This window comes from Fukomys damarensis, unplaced genomic scaffold (assembly GCF_012274545.1).
Source record: "Fukomys damarensis isolate Sample0158 unplaced genomic scaffold, DMR_v1.0_HiC HiC_scaffold_14, whole genome shotgun sequence".
NCBI lineage: Eukaryota > Metazoa > Chordata > Mammalia > Rodentia > Bathyergidae > Fukomys > Fukomys damarensis.
The window spans coordinates 4,696,348-4,718,585 of NW_022900926.1; the positions used below are offsets into that span (position 1 = coordinate 4,696,348).

At 38.9% G+C, this 22,238-nt stretch overlaps 1 long non-coding RNA gene across 1 annotated transcript; it reads right to left on the reverse strand.

Annotated features, from left to right (window-relative positions):
- Positions 1 to 1,523: 1,523 nt before the first annotated feature.
- LOC117286002 lies at positions 1,524 to 21,097 on the reverse strand. Its single transcript, XR_004517120.1, has 3 exons — positions 20,772 to 21,097; positions 7,733 to 7,774; positions 1,524 to 3,648 (listed from the first exon to the last, which is right to left on the reverse strand). It is a non-coding gene; the product is annotated as an uncharacterized LOC117286002 (long non-coding RNA).
- Positions 21,098 to 22,238: the final 1,141 nt, after the last annotated feature.

The following is a 22,238-nucleotide window of genomic DNA, read 5'->3' on the forward strand; positions in this document are numbered from 1 at the left end:
ATTCATCTCCATTGTCAGGAGCTTTCCTCCAGCATTTAAGTGTGCTGCGTAACCATGTGCTTTTCCTATTCCATTAACCTGCGTCCTTTGAGGAGATGTAAGGAATTTAAGGAGAGTTATTATTTCTTCCTTTTTACCCAAGGGAAATAGTGGAAATTTTTTTGAAAAATGACTAATGAATTTTTATACAGTCAAATAGCCTGGGAGACTAAAGCTCTTTATGTTACATACAAAGGAATGTACCTGTAGGAATAGCTAAACATTATTCAAGTGTGTATGATTAATGACGGGAAAAAGCACTGAGGTCATCCTGGAAGGCGCAGAGCAAACGATGTTTCAAAGAGGCCAGTTCACAGGGACTCTCACTGAGTTTCTACGTCTTACTAGATGTACAATTACAAAGGGAAGCTTTGTGGTAGCCGAGACATCTCAGAAGGGAGATAGGCAAGGAGGATTTTATACAGGATCAGGAAATGAGATCTGAGTTCTCCATGTAGTTCTGCTCCTAATAAGCACCGTGCCCTGGTCAGGTCCCCCCGTCACCTTAGGAGTCCTTTGCTGTATCTCTCTCTGTGTCCACAGAGGGTTACATTTCTGACACTTGTTATAATTTGAAAGAAGTATCTAGAGATGCTGTAAAAGTTAGCCATGGTTTGTGATAACAACCTGAGAAGATAGGCAAGGTTCAAAGGGTTGAAGTACAGCTTTGAAATGACCAATGAATTTGGACAAATATTAGAACTTATCTAGGAACTATTTTTCAGTACCAACTATATTCTTCTTTTTTTCCTGTACAGGGGATCGAACTCAGGACCTTGCATTGCTAGGCAGGTGCAGCACCACTGAGCTACATCCGCCGCCCCCTCTAGGAACATTTTTTGTTTTGTGTATTCCATTTGGACTAGGTGGTTTTTCTACCGGTAATATTCGCTATTCCTTTTGCTTTTTTCCAGCAAGAATACTACAGGAAATAACCCAAATCTCTAGATATATAGCATTATTTCTGGAATACTTCTCTGATGACTTTTAGCAAGGATACAGGAGAATGATTCAAGGTAGAAACAACTGTTGTTAGGATAATTACAAAATTTTTTTGCTATATTCTAATGAAGTTTTCTCAGACTTTATGAAAACCAAGCATAAGTTGAAAACCTTAGATGAAATAAAAATTTTTTTATAACATCAACCATTCAGAAGGGGGTAAGAGGTGGTGCAGAGTAGTATTGGAAAGGTAGCTTACATCAACTTTGAAAATAGAAAAAAATTACGAGTATGTGTTCATGGTCAGTGTGACATTAATAATGAGGTATTAGAGAGAAGATCCAACCATCGTCTTCTTTTAAAACATAAGACATCAACTTGAAAGGATTATATTTTATTTGATTGAAGCAGATGACAGTTTAGAATGATAGTTCTAAAGCTTTTTCTTTATTGTAATCTCAATCAGATGAATTTAAACAATTATTAGTTACATTATAATCAGTTTACCTAAATTCTAAGTAAAAGTATGCTATTTTACTTTTTATCAAATCATTTTCAAAATGAGCAGAAAAGACGTGACAACATAATCTAGAAACATTTTCAGAGGAAAATATGTCATAACCCAAAGAATTTTTTCAGAAATGTATCCCGATGTCATAGACACAGCAAGCTACTTGATCATTCCTCACATTTCTGTGTGAAGTATTAGGCTGTGTGAAGTCACAGCCCTGTTTTACACTTGAAGAAATGAACACAGTCCACATAGTAAACCTTCCAAGGTCGAGGTCACTGGTGACAGAATATATTGCTTTGTGTGTGTCTTACACAGTCTGTTGCCTGACAGTGTAGAGTCAGATGCCCACTTGTCAGTGAACCTTAACCGTTTGATGGTACGCCATTCTGTTCTATGAAATTTAAAATAGTTACTGTATTTACACTCTATTCCTTTTCCAGTTGAGTTGAACAGGCAGAAGAGCAATTCAACATTAACCTCTGCTCACTGTCCTGCTCATAAGTTTATCCAGCTACATGAAGGGGCTTTGTAAGTCAGCCCTGAAATTACTCCCAGGATACGCCCCCATAAAAGAGTGTCATTAATCCAGTTCATTGTGCTGTTGGTTTTTGTGGTATGAATTAGCTCTGCCAGATGGCCGAGAGCAACTTCTTTCACAAAACTCACTCAAATCCATTTTTAATAATGAAAGTATAAGATATCCTAGGTTAAAGGTTTTTAGCAAAGCTGACTGATCACTTGAGTGTTCAGAACCATAGCTAGTTGCAGTCATTGAAAATAATTCACCTGGATAATATAGGATCTGGCAAGGTCAGCCTTTGATGAAGATAATTATAATGCCAGAAAAAATAATGTATTTCCTGAGTTACTTTGTCATAAGGTTTTGCAACTGTAAACATTATAAGAGATCACAGAAACATGACCTTAAGAGCTGATAGCAAAACTTTGTAAAGAACATATTTCTATCACTAGACAAAACCATAATTGTCATTTCCTGTGAAGTCAAAACTGTTGATTTCATAGGTGCTGATTATCAATTGCCTTAAATGCTGGTAAAGCATGAAAGCATCCACAATTCAAATGTCTTCTTTAAAGTTTGGTGGCTCTCATATTTTTCCATTTTGAAAAAGAAAGCCTTTAATTTCATAGAAAGAGTGTGAACACTTCCACGAACTGAAAATATTTTTACTTTTGTCATCCATATTTCATGATCTGAAGCTTCACATAGATGACATCGTCATTAGGGCATAGTCTGGAGAAATCTAAAGTTTCTACGTGTCATTTGCTTATATTTGAAACAAACGATGCAACAGACTTGCCTGTTGTGTTGCCTGGCTGGTGTGAATGTGTTAACTGTAGCTCAAGACGAATCTTAGAGGCAAGATTCATCCAGCGTTGACTCTTCATCTCACTGACTCTAAAGTTCAGAGATATCCTCAGCATAAGAGAATCACAAGGAACCTACAGCACTCTGCTGTAGCTCCTGGACATTTCTGCAGTATTACCACCCCTACAAGAGGGATAGACACAAATAGAATGAAACTATTCAGAACTCACTTGTTACATAAGTTGAGTTCAGATACCACATGATACAAAAGAGTCTTTCACCTAAGCTCCTGTATCCTTTAAACTAGAGCGCAGTCTATGTTACCTTTACAAAACCAGTATCTACTGAAGCCAAGAATTTCATTCTGTAAATATGTTAATCACATTGAAAATGACCAGTATGAAGTAAACTTTGTGTACAACCTTGCAGTGAATGGAAACAGAAAAATGCAAGCGGCACCTCTCATACAGCGAACACTAATGACAGATTTTCAGCGTCAGACCCTTCCACAAGTTTGCGTACTATTCAGTCCCTTTGCCCACATCTGGTCTCTACACCAGGCACAAGAGAAAAGTGTCTCAAAGGCTATCAGGATGGCATGCCTTCAATCTCCTGGATCACCGTGGGCCAGATGAGATCCCGTTTTCCCAATCACAGAGCACTTGTAAGGGTCCCGCACGAGCTGTCTACTGTCCTTGTCGCTTCTGTCCTGGAGAACTGGCTTTGCCGCTGTTCTCCCCAGGGCGTGGTGCTGGAGAGACAGGAAACTGAAATCCGTAGCCATTGTACCCATCCAAATAGACACACTGGAAGAAACTGATAGGGGCTAAGGAAGAGGGCATGACAGGTGTTAACGCGTTCAGAATACAAGTGGGAGCAGGCTTGAAGGTGGGGAGATGGGGTGGCGACAATTCCCAACAGGTTACTAAACCTCTCTGAGCCTTGCACTCTTTGTACATACGGCAAATGCGGCAAACTTCACAGAAGTGAAAATTAGAGTCAGCGTACTTGGGCTGCTTAGAATCCTTTCCAGAATACTGGTAAGCTCTTCGTGGACGAGACTACAGGTGTTCTCTGGGAGAACAGCCCAGGGCTTTGTGTACAGGATCTATGGGTGTGCGTGGCCATCACAGAGCACATGTCGGGACATGGTCTGATCCTATGCAAGGGAACGGATGTGTGTGTGTGTGTGTCCTATGTCTCAGCGAGTCACCACCCTGGTGTTGGCACCTTTCCTCCCCCACACCCCTGTTCCGCGCTATTCTGTGTGAGTCTGGTGAGCATGGACTGGAGCCCGTGAATGTCAGCGCAGTGAACCTCTCCTCCTTTCACTCCTGGCATGGGGAATGAGCTCCAGGGATGAGACAGTGATGGAGACAAGCAGTCCCTTCCCGCTGAGCCTTGAGCACTTTTCTGACACACTTATTTAACTGACATAAGCTGGAAATGAGAACATCATATGGACACACGTTTATAAAGCTCACATAAGAGGCTCCAGGATGGAGGCTGCCAATCTATCTCATGAGTTGAAAACTGGATCCCCTAAACAAACTTAAAATACCTGGTGTCTTTTTTTTTAGCTAAAAGTAACTATGTTCTTTTTAAAAATTTTAATTAAAAAATTTATTTTGAAATAATCATAGGAATAATTGTAAGAAATAACAGAGATATCCGAGTTACTTCTACTCAGTTCCCTTTAATGGAAACTTATTGTAAAACTATAACAACACAATGTCCCGATCTGGAAACTGGCACTGGAGCCATCTACTTGTCTACTGAATTATGTTTAGATATTTATTTATGAAATAAGAAGTTTTGAGCGCTTATGCAACATGGAAGCAGATTAAAACCAGTAGGCTAGCAGTTGGGAGACATTGTTGTGCAAACCGGGAACAATCTCAGGCTGATTTATAATTTCTTTTCTTATGGATTTTGCAATAATACTTAAAATTACAATTGGACTATAGGTATGTTTCTCTATGTTTCCCACAACCTGAGTATATTAAGTTTATAATGAGTTTCTTTTATCTGCCACAGTAGTCTCTGCATATAAATCAATACTTGGAACATGGCAGGCACTCCATATTTATCAGTGAGTAAGCTATTAATGGGAAGAAGCCTTTAGTACTGTAAAGGACAGTTTTGCAATTTCCTGTATGTTATATAAGAAGGAATGACGAAACCACAGACATCATTTCCTCAGAAAAAGGTCTCGTTCTACATGATAAGAGCAGGATGTGCCCCAGACTTCAGTTATATCCATTTCAGAACTGTTCCCTGGGATCTGTCCAGGGATGACTCTATTTAATGTGCACGTGGATTTGACATTTATTACTTTACCACCTGAACAAAAAGTCTAATTTGAACACACTGGGGTAATGCGGCTCTTGAACACCAAGTACTGTAACTGCATGTGAACCCTGATTGCATTCCAAAATTAAGGGTTCCAGAGATTGGATATGAAGAGGCTGCTGCAGAGCTAGACAAATCAAAAAGAACTTTGAATCTTAGAAGTGAATTTTCAAGCAATTGAATTGCTAACACCTTTTTCTACATTTCTGTACTTGATATAAAAAATTCATATCAGTTCAACTGATATATTATACAGAAGATATAACACACATCAAAGCAAGGCTGAGCTAGGGTACCGGCATCAGAGCTATGTAGAAATGGCTTACAATAGAGACTACTTCACTCATCTCTCCTGATTTTCCCAACGCTGCTTCTGGGCTGACACAAAAATGACAAATTTGTCCTTGAAATATGTGACTTATTTTAATGTGACTCTCATATCTATGCTAAAAATCTTTTTCCTTAAAATACTGGACTTCTAGAGAGGATTGAAAGTTTAAGTCTGTATATACCATCTTTCATGAAGGACGATTTAATAGTTTGGATCTAATTATGAACTTACTTTTCTGATTCTTTGAGGAAGATACATCTTCAGTTTCTTCTAGTGCACATAAAAATAAGAAAAATGAACACTCGTGGATATTACAGAAACATTTGTGGCTCTGAGCATGACTACACAAGGCCACAGCACAAAAGAAACATGAGTTAGTTACCCGCCAGGTTTGTTTTTGGATTCTGTTCAGTCTTTCGGCATGAAGTTTAACAGGCAAAGTGAGAAGAGCTAACGGAAGAGGCAATGCCACACTCCACATGCTTGCTCCGATAGGACAACTGGGCCCTGCGTGCTGGAGACTGGCAGGTGAGAACTAGTGCCCATGTTTGCTTCCCGAGAGGAGATCACCGCTCCTCCGAGTACCAGTATAGGAAGGATACAACATAGCTACAAGCCCTCTGCCTCTCAAACATCAATTTTTTTACTGGCCTGGGCATTCCATACTCTTCTCTTTCAGCCACTCCAAAACAGATCATTAGTGGGGACCTTTCTGGGCTATAGAAAGTAAATCTTCCTCTCTGTGTTGTGGTGCCCTTGTCTTAACTTGTTTTCTGCCTGCCCTGCAGCTCTTCCTGGTCTCCAGTGAATACTCTCCACTCTGTTGTATGAAATTGACCTTCTCAAATGATCGAGGACCATTTTCTGTGTCTAGGGGATTTCACTTAACACAATGATGCCCCCTTCCATTCATGTTGCTGCAAATGACAAGAGTGTGTTCTTTCTGTGGCTGTATGACGTCTCATTGTACAACTTCACCACATTTTCTTTATCCATACATCCACTAATGGGCACCGAGGTTGCTTCCATATCTTGGCTACTGTCTGTGAACAGCTCGGCAGAAAATACGGGAGTGCAAGTGCTGCTCTGCTGTGATACACGCTTCAGATTTGTGCTCAGTGTGGCACTGGTAGCTTGCACAGTAGTTCTACTTTTTAGTTGGTGAGGATCTCTACAATAATGACTATACTAATGTACATGCCTACAAAAGGTGAAGAGTTCTCTAGAAGACTGTCTTAGTACTGTGGCAATATAGACTGTATTCATATTCATTTCCTTTTTGACTCTTAGTAGTTGGTGAGGATCTCTACAATAATGACTATACTAATGTACATGCCTACAAAAGGTGAAGAGTTTTCTGGAAGACTGTCTTAGTACTGTGTCAATATAGACTGTATTCATATTCATTTCCTTTTTGACTCTTCTCTGCAGTGTGTTTCATATTGGCAGGCAAGTGTGGACTTTGTCACAGAATTTATACTTTAACGGCAAGAACAATTCTTCAGCAAACTATTATTATCCACAAAAGTGTTGAACGTGGAACAGAAATACTATTTCATACTGAGTCAAACTCAGCATGAGTTTGTGGCAACTTTTCAGGAAGCAAGATAAAAAAAAAAAACCCCACCAATTCAGTTCAAGCCCTCACAATACAGATGAAGACATATTCTTCTGGAAAGATTTGATCAAGGTCATAGGTTTGATCAAACAGGGTTTTCTGAGTATTTGTCCTGTATTTTGGAAGTTTGGTGTCTTTTCTTCATTTTGTTTCCCTTGGCCTTTCTCTCTCTTTTCCCTTCCTCCTCCCTTCCTCCCTTCCTCCCCTTTCTCCTTCTTTAACGATAGCGCTGCTAGTACAGTAGTTTTATCTTTATTAATAGAAACTCATCTTTGATGCAATGACAGTATTCTACTCTTTGATACAGGGGTAATTTTTTTGACCCTTGATGCCATGATGTTTTGGAAGGAATACTCCTGTGGATTAGTCGGTAGGTGCTCCTGATAATGATGAATACATAAGTAGTGCCTAACCAGCCTATTTAGTATGAGAGAAAATATATTATCTAAATAATAAAAGAACATTTTATTAAGAAAAATATGTCTAACTGTGTACACTTTGCTTAAAAAAGCTGGCAACTAGGTCAGGAATATTTGAATAAAATAAGACAGAGAAAACATCACAGTCTTGAGAGGAAACATGAAAAAGAGCTCAGGATAGCAAAGTTACCTTTAGCTTCCTTTGAAGCTGGTGCATCTTCAAAATCTTTTCCTAGGATGCAGAAAAAAGGCACATAAATTTACAGTCTGATGTTTCAGTTTTCTCAGAGTGGTAACTTTGTTTTAAAGGCCTTTGAGAGGCAGAAGACCTCAGTCTAGAAGCTCAGCATCCAGTGTTCTGTGGGAGCCTCTGACAACACGGTCCTCCAAGCCCAGAGGGGATGAGCGGGGAACACACAGTGGTACCTGGTCACCACAGAGAAAAGGCACACTGTCACCTTCCCTACAGTCCGCTCCGATGTGGCTCCCCTCTGACTTTGAAAACCCTTTCAAAAGGTCATATTTGTATTTCCGGTTTAGGAAATTTGAGGTAAATGGCTTCATACACAGGTTAGGTCACGGAATGAAACCCACCCAGATCATTTCTTAGCAGACTGATGGGGATTTCAGCCTTTTTGGCAATTCTAAGAATCCAAGAAAAATCGATGTTAATCCTTGATAAAAGCACAGAAACACAATGGGAGCACATAGTCTCCTCTGTAAACAGTGTGGGGAAACATATGCACAGACAAAATGATTACATTGGAACTTTATCTTCGATCATACACAAAAAACAATTTAAAATAGATTAAATACTTAAACATGAGGCCCCAAACTGTAAGAATTATAAAAGAAAATATAGGAGAAAAGCTCTTTGACCATGGTCAGGCCAGTGACTTTGTGGATGTCAAAAATACAGGCAACAGAAGATGTCCAGGTGTCCTTCTGCTGTCCTGAACAGGGAAAGGGACACAATCAACAAAATAAACAGGCAACCTGTGAAATGGGAGAGAATATTTGCGCATCACATACTGACAAAAGACAAATATCTGAAACATATAAGAAACTCATACACCTTATTTTAAAAAGTACCCAAATTTTAAAAAGTTTTTAAAAAAGACACACAGTTGACCAATAGGCAATACAATGTATTCACTTAACATTGTTAGTTATCATGGAAATGAAATTAAAATCACAAGAAGATGTCATATCTGTCTGATGATTATTGTCAAAAATTCAAATAATAAGTGTTGGCAAAGATTTAGATAAAGGGAACTCGGTGCTGTTGATTGGAATATAAACTGGCACAGTCATTATGGTAAGAAATATGAAGGATTCTCAGAAAATTAAAAATATAAATACCATGTGATCCAGCGGCCTTGTTTGTGGACATCTGTCTCTCCATGTATTTACCTATTATACTGTCCACCTGCAATTTTCTGAGAAAGAAAGTTTTAAATGTTCTCTCTCTCTCTCTCTCACACACACACACACACACACACACACTCACACAGAAGTCAACTTTATACCATGATGGAATTGTTAATTAGCTTAAATTTGATAATCCCGACATAACAAATATGTAAATCTAAATATTACTGTGTATATCTTAAATATATGTAAATTCAAACTAAAGCTTAAATAGATAACAAATCGAGTTTTATCATGTAATGTTAATTAGCTTAAATTTGATAATCCCGACATAACAAATATGTAAATCTAAATATTACTGTGTGTATCTTAAATATATGTAAATTCAAACTAAAGCTTCAATAGATAACAAATCGAGTTTTATCATGTAAATCACTTAGCCTTTTGCACAATCAACCACGTGCACATACTGGGATAATGTGGAAGTAATTACAAGTCAGAGGTGATGCTAATAAAATCGAGGAATCTTTTAATTTTATTGCAAATTTTAGTTCTTATGAATATCTAAAAGAGGTCTAATTTTGGATTATTTGTTTATACTTTGCATGCTACCCATAAAAAAGGGGTAAAATGGGTCACTATGCAAATTTTCTCTAAGAGGGAAGAAATGTGGAAGAAAATTAGCAGGATTTCACTGTACATTATTAAAGTTTTGATATGTTTTAAAGAACATTTGCGAGGTATGATTGGAAGTATGGTAAATACATACATTTTGAGAACATATTACAGTGCAAGACACATTGCCATTAATTCTTCTCAAAATATTCCTCTTCACTTCAGACACACTAACCATATTCTGAAGCCATTCCCAAAGTCCTCTTTTGTGAATATCTTTAATGCTGTCATGGCTGCTTTTGGTCCAGAATCTTTTCAAAACGTGTCCCAGAAGCCAGATGTGGCAGATCCTTTCAGTAAGGTGTAAGGTGGTACATACATGCCTTTCCACTAGATGGCGCTGAGAGCAGAATTCACTGCATTTTTTATTCCACCTTGTAAAGTTGGTGGAAGCTGTCACAGAATTACTTCAGAAAATGGCGGCAAGGATGATGAGATGTGTTTGAAACAAGGGTAATATTTTGATGAAGATTAATACCAATGTGTTTTTAATATAATTTTTAAAAATTTTAAACTTTTACTGCATATTTTGATACACCTTAAAACTGGTATTTAGATTCTGGAAAAATTAAGGAAAGACAGAAATTATATGATGTCTTCACCTGATATAGTACTGTAACTATATCTTTAAAATGTCAGAGTATCTAATAGAAAACATTCTACTTTCTTTCAGTAAGAATCTGTTTATTTCTGTGGAAGAATGACACAAAAATAAAACGAGGTCAGGTCTTTTTTCCACAGAAACATACATTTTATTTTTGTGGACTTTAGCACACAACACTAAATATTTATTCTCTGAATTCACTTATTTCACCTGGAGAAATAAGTTTGAGAATGAGAACCTTCATATCATAAAATTTTGCATTCTGATAAGTGTAGCCGGCTATCAGGGATAAATTCTGCTGGAGATGGAGCCTGTGTGGGTTGTGCTTGCTGCCAGGATGGACAGAAGCCAGAGGAGGCAAATTGCAGGCTGACATGAGTTCCTAGGAAGATTCAGCCTCTGTGTAAGCAACTTCACAGCAACAAAAATTTACTGAACAGAGTTAATGTGCTTCAATCATCACCATTCAGAGCTCAGAAAAGGAAGAAGGTACTTGTCATCCATTTACACTTGCAACTTGCACAGTGACTGAGTGGTGGTTTTGATAAAACAAATACTCAGCTCTGAAAACGTCTAATCACCACACTGAAGGGAGAATCAAAATGTTCCAGTGGGATTTAAAAAATGATTTAATGTTGTGGGGAGGACTGTCAGGGAACTCACTTAAGAAGAAAGCCAAATTCACAATGGGCCTTAAAATAATGTAACAGAAGGATCAGATGACAAATTTCAGGTAAAGGTAATAGTATAAAGAAAGTCAAAGACAGCTAAAGGTGGAGATATTCTGGAAGTGCAGGGAAGCTCTAGAAAGGTTGGACAAGGTCATCACATGGAAGATCTCATTTGTCAGGCCAGAGTCTGAGCTGTATTTCATATTCAGTGAAGGTTGTTCAGTAAAGAAATAATATGCTATTTGGGGAAAATCTAATACAGTATTTGGGAAAAGTAAATTAGACTAGAACATAAGAGTAGATTCAGAGAAAGGATAGCAAAGTATTTAAACAACATAGAAATAATGATTTCTGCAAGTAGACATCACTAAGATGGTGAAGGCAGACAAAAAATTTACAGGGAAAGTTCAAAAGTATTAATTATGCATGAGTGCAAAAGATCAGAACAATTTTAATGCCACCTGCTGGGCTCCACTGGATGATTTTCTTGTGCTCACCCTTCCACTGCTGATTGGAACAGGATGAGGTAGGTGCTCTTCTACCGAATCTCCTGTCCAGATAGGGCAGAGACTCAGTGCTTCCACAGTCCCAGAGCGCGTGTGTGAACCAGCATCCCTAGACTGGGTGTGCTCTTCTACCGAATCTCCTGTCCAGATAGGGCAGAGACTCAGTGCTTCCACAGTCCCAGAGCCCGAATGTGAACCAGCATCCACCTAGACTGGGGCCTCTTAAATGAAGATTTGTATTTATTTTGTGAACCGTGCACCTGTTCTATGCTCTGCCTTGGTCTAAGCACTATACTTATGGACAAATCTCACCTCCTCAGGAAACCTTTGAAGAAAACACTGATACCACTGCTACTTCCCAGTTTACAGATGGGACCTTCAAAGGCCAGTGAGACTTAAGATCCCCACAACATGTAATTAAAGGACTCAGCCACTGCAGCATCAGAGGCTGTGCTTTCTCTTTAGGATAAACTTCTAAGAACTGTTTTGGATTTGAGAATCCATGTGTTGTACTTCTCATGTGAACCTGCTGCAGGCCTCGAAGGAGTCCAGGTATACGGGAGCCTTGGCCATGTGCAGCAGACATGAAGGCGGAGGCTTCTGCTCACCCTTCAAGAGCAGATCGTGCTCTGTGTGTCTCTCTTCTCCTCCATCTGTTCCTCCTTTGGAGGAAAGAACTAGCAGAGTGTTTTGCCTTTGCAAAGGATAATGACACAGATGAGATGAGTATAGTACCTGCTTGGTCTGCCCTACTACTGTAAGTGACTTGGCAGTCCATCAGTAATAGAAAATGCACTATGTTGGCTTTGCAATTGTAGGGTCCATCCTTCACCTACATAGAAGTTTAGATTCCAAACGAGCTCCAGCTCTCAGAGAAACCATCTTCTTTGTAAAGCAGACACTGCCACCATTACAGGGTCAGAAATGATGAGAGGTCTTATCTGGAGGAGGCACTATTTCAGGGTTTTTAACATGCTGCTTTCAAGGGCTGGGCTTTATTTTTATCACTCTTATATATGTATTGAGTTAACAGATACAGATTCAAGGATGTTTCAGTAGGTATGAGTGAAACCAATAAAATGATCATGATAGGACTGGATTTGGTACTTTTTCTTGTTGTATCTTCTCATTAACTGAAGAAATTTTATCTTTATCTCATTCTACAATCTGTCTTACCTAAAATTAAATGCTACCAGTAAGGGATCATGAGAAATCAGTCCAACACCTCCTAGATAATGCAAAGAAGAATAGCATAAGACTGATAGGAATCCATGAAGTAGCAGGAGAAAATGCAGATGACTTTTAAAAGCTGCTCACAGAATTAATGACCGAAAACTTCCCAAACGGAGGGGAAGAATTTGACATACAGATAAGTGAGGCATATAGGACTCCAACTAGCCATGATAAAAAAAAATCTACACATAGACATATAATAATCAAGATCCCAGAAACCCAACAGAAGAACAAAATACTACAAGCTGTAAGAGAAAAGAAACAAATCGCATATAAAGGAAAGCCCATCAGAATCAAAGCAGACTATTCAACACAAATCCTTGGGGCAAGGAGATCCTGGAATGAGATATTTCAAGTACTAAAAGAGATCCATCAGAATCACAGCAGACTTTTCAACACAAACCCTCAGGTCAAGGAGAGCCTGGAGTGAGGTGTTTCAAGTCCTAAAAGAAAACAACCTCCAACCTAGCCTGATATATCCTGCAAAGCTCTCTTTCAAAATGGATGGGGAAATAAGATACTTCTATGACAAAGAACAAATACCAAACCAGCACTACAAGGAATTCTAAACAATATCCTAGAAAAAGACAATGAAGATCACAACACCATGAGGCCCAACAGAGCAAATCAAATAATCAAGGCAAGAAACTAAAAGGAGAGGGCAAAAAATTAAAAAGAGTCAACAAAAGGACAATAACAAGCCAGTACATATCAGTTATAACTATCAATGTCAATGGCCTCAATTCACCAATCAAGAGAAATAGAATGGATTAAGAAGCAAAATCCAACAATATGTTGTATACAAGAAACACACCTAATGCAAAAAGAAGCCCATAGACTGAAAGTGAAAGGGTGGAAAACAATTCTCCACATGACAGGAGCCCAGAAAAAATCAAGGGTAGCAATCTTATTTTCAAACAAAGTAAATTTCAAACCAGAACTGACTAAGAGAGACAAAGAAGGCCACTATATCCTTGTAAAGGGAACAATTCAAGAGTAAGAGATGACAATCATAAACATATATGCAGCAAATATAAATGCCCTCAACTATATAAAACAAATATTAAGTAACATGAAAAACCAAATAAGCACTAATACAATTGTAGTGGGGTATTTAAATACCCCACTATCACAAATAGAAAGATCATCTAGGCAAAAAATCAACAATGAAATACTAAAACTGAACCAAGCTTTTGAACACATGGACTTATTAGATGTGTATAGAGTGTTCCACCCCACAAAATCAGAATATACATTCTTTTCAGCTGCACATGGGTCATTTTCCAAGATAGATCACATACTAGTTCACTGAACAGGTTTGAATAAATGCAAAAGAATTGAAGTTATTCCCTGTATATTATCAAATCACAGTGCAATAAAGCTGGACATCAATAGCATAAGAAACCATAGGAACTTCACAAACACATGAAAATTGAACAACACTCTCCTGAACAATCAATGAATCACAGAGGAAATTAAAGAAGAAATCAGAAAGTTTTTACAAATAAATGAAAATGTCAGTACAGCATACAGGAATCTATGGGACACAATGAAAGCAGTTCTATGTGGAAAATTCATAGCACTGAATGCCCACACCAGGAAATTAGAACAAGTTCAAATAAACAACCTAATGATGAATCTTAGACTCCTAGAAAAACAAGAGCAAGAAAAACTCAAAGCTCAAACAAGAGAGGAAATTATAAAGACTAGAGCAGAAATCAATGCAATGGAAACTAAGAAAACGTTACAAAAAATAAATGAATCAAAGAATTGGTTTTTTGAAAGACTAAATAAAATTGATAAACCCTTAGCAAACCTTATCAAAAAAAGGAAAGAAAAGGCTCAGATCCATGCAATCAGGAATGAAAAAGGCGAAGTCACAACAGATCCAACAGAAATCCAGAGGATCATTAATACCTACTTTGAGAACCTGTACTCTAAAAAAATGGAAAACACAGAAGAAATGGACAGATTTCTAGAACTTATGAATTACCAAAGTTGAACAAAGAAGATAAAAACATTTTAAACACCCCCATTAAAATCAGTGAAATTGAAAATGTAATTAAAAATTTACCAACAAAGAAAAGCCCAGGTCCTGATGGATTCACTGCTGAATTTTATAAGACATTTAGAGAAGAACTACTGCCATTACTCTCCAAACTTTTCAATGAAATTGAAAGGGAAGCAATACTTTCAAATTCGTTCGTGGAAGCAAGTATCACTTTGATTCCCAAACCAGGGAAAGATGTAACTAAGAAAGAGAACTGCAGGCCAATTTCCTTAATGAATATAGATGCAAAAATCCTTAATAAGATACTAGCAAACATACTACAGAGAATCATCAAGAAGATTATACATCCTGACCAAGTTGATTTATTCCAGGTTATGCAAGGAAGGTTCAACATACGTGTCAATAAATGTAATACACTATATTAACACAGTCAAGAACAAAAACCATATGATCCTCTTGATAGATGCAGAAAAGCATTTGAAAAAATTCAACACCCATTCATGATAAAAACCCTGCAAAAAATTGGAATAGATGCTATATATCTCATCTTAATAAAGGTTATCTATGAAACACCAACAGGCAGCATCATATTAAGTGGCCAAAACCTGAAAACCTTCAAGTTAAAATAAGGAACAAGACAAGGATGCCCACTATCACCACTCCTCTTCCATATAGTTCTGGAAACATTAGCCATAGCAATTAGACAAGAGAAAGAAACTAAAGCAATAAAGATAGGAAAGGAAGAAGTTAAACTGTCATTATTTGCTGATGATATGATACTCTACATTGAAGACCCAAAAAACTCCACCAAAAGACTTCTAGACTTAATTGACACTTTTAGCAGAGTAGCTGGATACAAGGTCAACACCCCAAAATCAATAGCCTTCTTGTACACAAATAACAGGCTCACTGAGAGAGAAATTAGGGAAACAATTCCTTTTACAATAGCATCCAAAAAAAATGAAGTATCTAGGAATCAATCTAACAAAAGTAGCAAAAGACCTCTACATTGAAAACTACAGCACTCTGAAAAAAGAGATTGAAGAGGATATGAGAAAATGGAAAGATATCCCCTGCTTCTGGGTAGGAAGAATGGCCATACTACCAAAACAGCTATATAGGTTCAATGCAATGCCAATTGAAATTCTAATACTATATTTCACAGAACTAGAAAAAAGAATCCAAGAATTCATTTGGAGCCATAGGAGACCTAGAATAGCAAAAGCCATCCTAGGCAACAGACACATGGCAGTGGGTATAACAATTCCCAATTTGAAACTATACTACAAAGCCACTGTGATAAAAACAGCATGGTACTGGCAAGGAAACAGACCTGAGGATCAGTGGAACAGATTGGAAGGCATAAAAACAAGTCCAGATGTGCTCAGCTACCTCATCTTTGACAAAGGAGCTGACTATCCCCACTGGAGTAAGGATGGCCTCTTTAATAAATGGTGTTGGAAAAACTGGATCTCAACCTGCCAAAGATTAAAACTAGACCCTTATATGTCACCATGCACTAAATTAAAATCCAAGTGGATTAAAGATCTAAATACTAAAACAGAAACACTAAACTTGGTGGAAGATGAGTTAGGCAGAACTCTGGAAGACATTAGCATAGGAAAAGACTTTATGAATAAATCCTCAGTAGCACGGGAACTAGCAGAAAGAATCAACAACTGCGATCTCATTTTATTAAAATCTTCTGCACTGCAAAAGAAAGCATCAACAGAACTAAGAAATCACCTACAATGTGGGAAAAAATTTTACCAGCTGCTCCTCAGACAAAGGACTATAATCTAGAATATATAAGGAGCTCAAAACAATCAGCACCCCCAAACATAAAGACCCAGTTCAAAAATGGGCATTTCAAATAAACAGACATTTCTCAAAGAAGTAAAAGCAGCAAGCAAATATATGAAAAAATATTCCACATCACTGGTCATTCAAGAAATTCAGATTAAAACAACACTGAGATTCCACCTCACCCCACAAAGAATGGCTGCTATCAAGGAATCACACAATAACAAATGTTGGTGGGGTTGTGGGGAGAAAGGAACCCTTCTGCATTGTTGGTGTGAGTGCATACTGGTGCAACCACTATGGAAATCAATATGGAGATACCTCAAAGAGATGGAACTAGAGGTTCCATTTGACCTAGCAATAGCTCTGCTGGATATCTTTCCAAAAGAATTAAAAGAATCATATCACAGTGACATATGTCCACCTGTTTTTATAGCAGCACAGTTTGTAATAGCTAAAGCATGGAAATAGCCCATTTGCCCCTCATTTGGAAACTGAATAAAGAAGATGTGGTTTTTCTATAAAATGGAATACTACTCAGCCATAAGGAATGAGAAATTAAGAGTCATTCATAGGAAAATGGATACATATTGAGGATATACTCCTAAGTGAAATAAATAAGTCACACAAGTATAAATACTGAGTAGTTTCTCTGGTGTGAAAAACTGTAATAGTACACAGGATCCTAATGACATAATTAACAATGTGAAATAGGAAGAAAAGGGCTAAAGGTGTAGGGAAAGTGGGCAGGGTAGGGGAAAGGGAATAAGGGAAAAGAAAAAAAAAAGAGAAAATGAAAATATGGAAATAAAGTCTTTGTAAATGGGGAGGAGAGGAGGGGATGAAGGGAGGGCAGGGACAAGGGGAAAAATGAGAACCAAGACCTGTCATGTAAAGGTACAAGATCCCAGTAATGAATGTAAGTGTACTGTATACCTAGAATGTACCAATAAACTCAATAAAAAGAAAAAAAAATTAAATTAAATGCTGTTTCAACACTTAAGAAAGATGTTATTCTGAAATGAAGTGTAAGTGAAAAGGTAGAAATTCTTTTTGGCCCTTTGATGGAAAGTTTTTATTGAGCTCCAGGTCTGACCTCCATAGGTCAACAAGAATTTCAAGGGAGGTGGAGGTTTGGGAAATGCTCAGGTGTTAAATCTCAGGCACCACAGAGCCAAGGACAGCACACACTGAGACTGAGGAGGGAGATAAACGGAAGAACCAACATAGATATTAAAGAGTCTTTATTCCATCTGTGAATATAACTGTAATCTTGCCTCTCGACCAATGTTTATGTTTATATGTGTCTTTAATTACATGGGATTGATATATGAATTTGAAAATTTAATGCTGAAAGTCCCAGATTTTTTCATTCTCAATTAGCTATCTTATTTTAGCTCCATTTTTCATTCTCTGAGTGGTTGTCATTTATTTTTTTCACCAAAACGTGTTACCATCTTAAAGAAAAAGGCTCCAATGAACCTTTTTTGTATGGATTAGATCCGCTGCTGATTACCATAAAAATTCAAACACTGTGTGAACATCTCAGCACACGTGCCCAGAGTCAGAGCAGTGACATCCTGTTTGTCATGTGGTGTCTGAGCTACTTCATTATGTGGGAATGAAAAAGGAAATGAGTATTTGGTGTGCCAATGTAAAATTATTTTGACCTTACAGAGCACCGGAGAAAATCTCCGGCACTCTAGAGACCCATGCACTAGAATTTGCCAATTGCTACTCTACACAAAGAACTGTATTGCTGTGAAATATCCAGCGTATTACAGAAGGAAATACTTACACCTTGTCAGAGCAAAGTGATTCTTTAAAAAGGTCAGTTTGCAAGGCTTTTATGCCCATGTCAGTGTAGGGTAAAATAATGCAAAATATAAGGAAGAGTAAAGACAAAGCAAAATTGGAATCCTCAAAGGAAGAATTGTGAAATGGGAAAAGTTTGGCTGTATTTCTATCTTACTGTATAAGTTTTGTGGAAAACTTGCTGCATACAATATCCATTATTTTCCAAATAACTAATGTTAATTTTGCATTAGAGATTAAATTTTAAATTGAATTCAAAGAAATAGTGAAATTATAGGATGTTCATAGATGAAAAATTTTAAACTGTACTTGAAGTATCACTTCTAAATTTGAAGAATTGGAATAGATTGAACATCCTCATCTTGTATGAGCAAATAAGTGAACCAGAAACATATTTATAGTTTTTCATAGGTGAACTGGAATCGGCTTCTTCATCACATCAGCTATGTTCCTCATTGTGCATATTTTGTGATCTAACCAACGTGCTTATAAGACAAAAAGTAAACATTTTAGTATAGTTTTATAGTCCAAAACTATAAGACTACCTCGACACTTTTCTTTGCTCATTTATTAAATTCTCAGTTTTTCAGCAGTCGTAAGTGCTACCATGAGCTCTTTCACTATGTGAGGTACTTTATGTGTGTGCTTCTGCTTAAGTTATAAAAGAAGCCTATGAGATATCTAGAAAATCTCCATTTTAAAAGAGATCTTTGAGATTCAAGATTTGTAAAAGAGCTTCTCCAAAGCAACATATTTTAAAAAGCATCAGAGGAAACAGAAAGGTACATTTTCTGTACTTCCAGAGCCTCCCTCTTTCCATAAATGTAGTGAATCTTTATCATAAAGCACCCTCCTATGCAGCATGAAGGAAGCCAAAGGAAATGGTGTATTACTTAGAGGTAATTTTCAATGGATAACTACAACCCAAATAAGTGCAAGGCATCCTGGACTACAAGGGAGCATCTAACAACTGGCAAAACACAAGCAAAATGTTTCCAAAGGTTAAATGGTCTCTACCTCTTATTTAGGTCAAAGAAAATTTTATAGGCACACTGGCAATATCCTTTGATAGGTCATAAAGAATTGAATGCTTAGAGTTAGGAAGAAGAGTCAGGGAAACAGAGAGGGAATATCAATTTAGAATGTAGGTGTGTTAGGAACCTAGAACATCACATTGGGTTAGAACCTCCACCAAGTATACAAAATGATCACGCAAAAACTTTCAACATGGTTTTTATGTGCTATTAGAAGCTCCAGATCTTTAGGGTGAGAAACTTCAAATTTATCCTAAATTTGCAAAAATGGAGAAATACTGAACATTTCTCATTAAGCGGCCAAATCATTTTGCGGTTTTGGAAAACATGGGTCAGTAAATCTGAAAAGAAAGAATGAGGGAAACGAGAAAGGGATGTAGTTAGTACTGGCTTCCACGATTCAGAGCGCGGGTAGGAAAAACCAGAAAGCTTTGAAGGCTCAGTTAGGGCAGAGATCAGGAACCGTGCTGGTCAGAGGCGAACGTGAAGCTTTGCGTCCAAGTGACTAACGGGAGGAAGTGAGGTAGCACTAGGAGAGCTGTGCGTCTGCGCAGGGGTAACGTGAGCAGAGCGGAAAGGGAAGGATGCCGTCGAAGGTCTGCTGGACGGACACATACGGCTTCGGACCAAGGTTTGGGTCCTGTCTCCAAACACCGAGCTAGCAAGGCAGGACAACCCCAAGGCTGAAGAGTGCAGAAGGGTGGGAGAGAGAGATGAGAAGGAAGCCCACAGCCTCTAGGGAAAGGCGGCTGAACACCAACCCCAAAGACACTCATTCAGGCGGAAAAAAAGTGATCTGATGGAAGCCAAGGGAGGAAAACATTTCCACCAGGGCGCTGAAGCCACGAGTTAACCTGCGCTAGAGGGCAGAAAGAGTCACCAGGCGCCGTGGTGCGCACGTCACGTCGGTCTCACGGAGGAGAGCATTAAGCAGGGGCGTGGAGAGCAGATGCCCGGGAGTGTGGAGTGAAAAGCGAGAGGACTGATGAGGAGCTGCTGGGAGACCGACCTCAGAGGAGTGGGTCTCACAGAGGCAGGGCACACCTGGGAGGGCTTCCGTAACAAACAGCAAGAGAGTCGGTGCGAATTCCCAGGCGGAGGAGGAGGATCCCAGAGGGACGGCAAAAGATGCCTGATTGAGGGAGAAAGGAGGGGGGCAAATAAGAAGGCTGGAGGCCGCGGGGAGCCCAGGAGGATCCACCTCAGGAGAAGCAGAGCCGAGACTGGGAGCGTGCTGGTCTGCAGGACGGCCATGGCTATGACGATTGCAACTTGGAAAGAAGGCAGAATTTTAAAGAGCTCGTGCTAAATGCATAGACTGCTCACTTTATCATTTTTAGAAATAAAATCTCCCTGTGTAGCGTCCAGACCGCTCTGCATACGATCAGCAAGCATGATAATAAATAAAACTACCTAAGGGATGCATGCAACGTCCCAACACAATTACTGCAGATTTATCTCCACTCGCAATCTATTCTGACTCTTGCAGCTTCCCGGCAAACTCACCGGGAAATGTCCGGTACCCTAAGGCACAAAACCAGGGCGGTGTGGACCTTTGTACTTCTCCGGACTCCTGTTCCTTGATCCAATTCAATGTGCCACATATCCACAGCTCCAAATTATTTTCTCAGTCGATTTGCTGAATTGGGCATCTAGAGTGTCACAGAATATTACAGTTCTTTGGCTTTAGATTTTCCCAGGAGATCCTGTGAGATTCGCAGTAGTTCAAATCAGGTGGCAGCAACCACTTTCTTTCAGCCTTCGGTCTGAGAGGCCTCCTTCCATATATTCTATCATTCAAAATGATCGAGAGTCTTAAAGAGAATTTGCCCCGCCCCAAACAACAGTCCCGGAAGCTGACTGCCGGGAGTAATGCAGTGCGCAGACGCAGTTCGCACTGGAGCTTTGCCCACAGTTCAGCTCACAGGGACGTCAAGGGTGTCCAGTGCTTGTGTGCAACCCTTTCAGGGCCTCTCCTGTCATGCTTAGAGTAAGAGACCGCCGCCCGGAGGGCGATGTACGACAACTTACTGTCGCCCATAAAGGGACAGGGCCACATGGCTGGGACCCACAATCCAATCTTGAGCAGTGATGCATTTCTCCAAAGGTGCACTGTACACGAGGTCAGGCAGAAGGAGAGATCAGAGTGCTGTACCGCCACTCCTGCATATTCAGGAGGTGTCAGTCAAAAGCAGCTGCTCCAGTTCTATATTTTTCCCCTCCTGGGCCTGGCTCCCTGAATTTAATTTAATCACTCTTGCTCTAAAAACTGAGGTGGTTTTAAAACCAAACCAAAATGAGTGAGTAGTTCTTTCTCATTGTTATTTCATCATTTTATGTATTTTGACTCAAGAACTCAAGAGGTGGAACCTGTCCCTAACTAGGCAAGGAACGCCTGCTCATGTGGAATCACCACCCTCCTCCTCCTTTTCCTCCTCCCCGCTCTTCAATACCCATTAACTGTCGCTTCCTGTGCACTGACCATTAATTATCCACCCTACTATTTTAGCTTATTTAATCACCCTGAAATGTCCATGTAGTAAATATTGCTATCATAATTCAAAATTTAAAAATACAAATGGAGAAATGCCATGTAGTTTCAAATAGTCCAATAAGCACCAACACAACCATGGTGGCTGACCTCAAAAACTCAACACAGAAATATCAGAGGTGAACCTCATCTTTGAAACATGGACTCAGTGGGTATCCACAGAGGCTTCTGCCCTCTCCCAGCGGAGTACACTGTTCTCAGTGGTGCAGGGAACTTTCTCATAGACAGACCACATACTAGTCCACCACAAAGCCTGCTTAAGTAAACACAAAAGCATTCCATTCACCAAATTTAAACTATCGACCATCGTGCTGTGAAAGTAGAAATCAACCAGAGAAAACTTACAAACACCTGGAAACTTCCTGATGCATGCCTGAGCACAAAGAGACACACAGAAGAAATCCAGGAAGGTTTATTGTTAT